Here is a 2,793-nt window from a genome sequence, read left to right as displayed (position 1 = left end):
TTGGCTACTAAAAACTCATATTTAAAAAGTGCGTTTCCACCTTCCACAGGGAATGGCTAGAGCCACAGCAGCACAAAACCCAAGGTGGCAGTAGGTGCCAATCAACCCCGTTGTTCCAGAAGATGTGGCTACATTCATGGATGGTGGCTCCGTAGCTGGTTCACCCTGCTCTACCCTGTTTATGCGAAACCTCCCCCATGCCCCACACTCCTTGTCTGCAAACTTCTCCTGGCAGGGGTGGGATTGGCCTGCAGGCCTGGCACAATCTGCTTCAGTGGCGCTTCCCCCCCTGTGCTTGCCATCTTGGACCGGAACAGGGCTCTGTGATTTTAAACTGGGGCTGGGCTGGGTCTACCGGATGTGGCCCTACTGTCTCCCACAGTATCACAAGCTGAAACCTGTTTTCTGGCCTGTGGTCAGGTCCACACTTGTACAAGCTCTAAGTGGCTCTGGCCCCAAGGACAGTGGGGTAATTGGAAAGGTGGCGGCGGGGGGTGGGGGGTGTCCCAGGGGCATGGAACTGACTTCCCCAGCAGACAGGGTCCTGGGGTCAGTATGAGAAAGACTGACCCATGACATGGCTGGCCGCTTTGGAGTGGGAATGTCTGGGGCGAACTGGGAGATGATGGAGTCTGTGTGAGTTGGTGACCGATGAATGACCCTGGTCTCCAACTGAGTTTGAGTCTGGATTTACCCCTTCAGAGTGTGAGAACCTGGCTATATCCTCTGGGTGTCTCACGGTCGTGAGTTGCCTGCTCTTGGCTTTCTTTCCTTATAATTTGGGAATAAAAACACTTATCTCACTTAGTATAATTTTATGAGGATTGGTTTAATGTAAATGGACATGACAGTGACCACAGAGAAGGGTGTCGGTCTGCATGGCCTCCTCGTAATCTGGAATCAGAGTCAATGCCTTGCATGTGTATTGTGTTCAGTGGTACCTTCCCCATGGGCCTTCTGTGGGCAAGGCACTTCTTAGCTCCAGGAGCTAAGAGATGAGTTTAGCTCCATGCACACTGTCTCACTTCTCTTGCCTCGGATCTGGCTTGCTGTCAATCACCCACACTAACTGAAGCCTGTTGCATCATTAGTAACCCCAGCGCCTACAAAAAACCGTTGGTGACCATGTCCTGATATGCAGGAAATTATTCTTGATATCTTCTAGGTAGCTTTGGAATGTGTTCTACGGACAGTGGCAGACTTATTTCCCATTTATTAAGTTGCCCCGAGCAATAGTGCTGGTGCAATCTGAGCTCAGAGACTCAAAGGTGAGTAAGACACTGACAAAAATGCCAAGGAAAGGTGATGCATTCCATGAAAAAGGTCCAAGGAGACCCAGTCCTGGTTTAGAGGGAAGGAAAGCCTCACGGAGGAGGTAATATATTAGGGTGGGCTAGGCTCGTCGCAATATCGAACAACCCTCAACTACCAGGGGCCTATTGTCCCCAAAGCTAGCTTCCCATTCAGTCTCCGCAGCCAAAGCCCGTCAATCAGCAAGAGGCTCTGCTCACTGCAGCCATTTCGGATCACCGGGTGAGTGAAGGTCTTACCTGAACTCGTACTTCACTGGGGAAGAGGGCATGGCACTGTGTATTCCCTCTTTACGCTACTACCTGGAAGTGGTGTTTACCTCCTCATTTAACAATTCCTTGTCCACAGCTGGCCATATGACCACACCTGACTTCAAAGGAGAGGGAGTGCAATCCTAGCCCGTGCCCAAGGCAGAAAACTAAAAACACCCTGTGAACAATGACAACACACTCATAACTACCGTGAGCGACTCTGCCCCCATGTGCAGAGACGGGTGTGAAGGAGAAGGGCTTTTCTGTGCACGAGGAGCATTAGGAGAGGAGCACATGTGGGGAGGTCTGCTTGCAGAGATCAGGTCCAAACAGGAATGCTCGGCAACGAGGTTGCAAAGGAAGATGGGTGACACTGTGCGAGCCATGCTAAGGAGGATGGATTTGATCCAAAAGACAGGGAAGGTTTTACAAAAGCTGCGTCTTAGGAAGGGTAATGGCGCTGTATGCAGGAGGGATCAGAGGGGAGCAAACTGGAGACAGGAGATCCCTTTGCTTCTTACACAAATCCAGGAAAAGGGTGATGAGGTCTTTTATTCAAGCGGTCTTTTTTTTTTTTTTTTAAGATTTATTTATTTATTTGACATGGAGAGATTACAAGTAGGCAGAGAGGCAGGCAGAGAGAGAGAGGAGGAAGCAGGCTCCCTGCTGAGCAGAGAGCCCGATGCGGGACTCGATCCCAGGACCCTGAGATCATGACCTGAGCCGAAGGCAGCAGCTTAACCCACTGAGCCACCCAGGCGCCCCTCAAGCGGTCTTTGAAGGAGGGAGGAAAGAAAGGGCTATCCCTATCAGGTCTTGGAGAGAAAGACTTGGCCAGATTTGGAACAAATTAGATACAAGGTGTAAAAAGATAGCGAGTCCAAGATAATTCCAAGATTTTGAGTCTAGAAGACTTCTATTACAGCCCGAGGAAAGCGTGGAAGATGGTCAAGCCTGGGAAGGAAGTTTGCGGCTTGTGGATTGCAAAGCACAGATTTTTATTTTGTTTATTGTTTCCCAGCACCTACAACACTGCTGAGCATATACCATGTGCTCAGTTATATTTGTTGCCTGTGTAATACCGGTAGAACACAAATGGAGAAGTTTCTGAGCTATTTTTAATGCAGAAAGGCAGTCCTTCATGACGTCAATATTAGAAAGGCAGATTTACCTACCTGAAGCCATTAGAGGAGATGAGATGTCAAGAAAGTATAGGAAGGAAGGCTCAAGA

This window comes from Mustela putorius, unplaced genomic scaffold (assembly GCF_011764305.1).
Source record: "Mustela putorius furo isolate JIRA1106 unplaced genomic scaffold, ASM1176430v1.1 tig00000460_pilon_pilon_pilon, whole genome shotgun sequence".
Lineage (NCBI taxonomy): Eukaryota > Metazoa > Chordata > Mammalia > Carnivora > Mustelidae > Mustela > Mustela putorius.
This window is presented reverse-complemented; position numbering follows the sequence as displayed.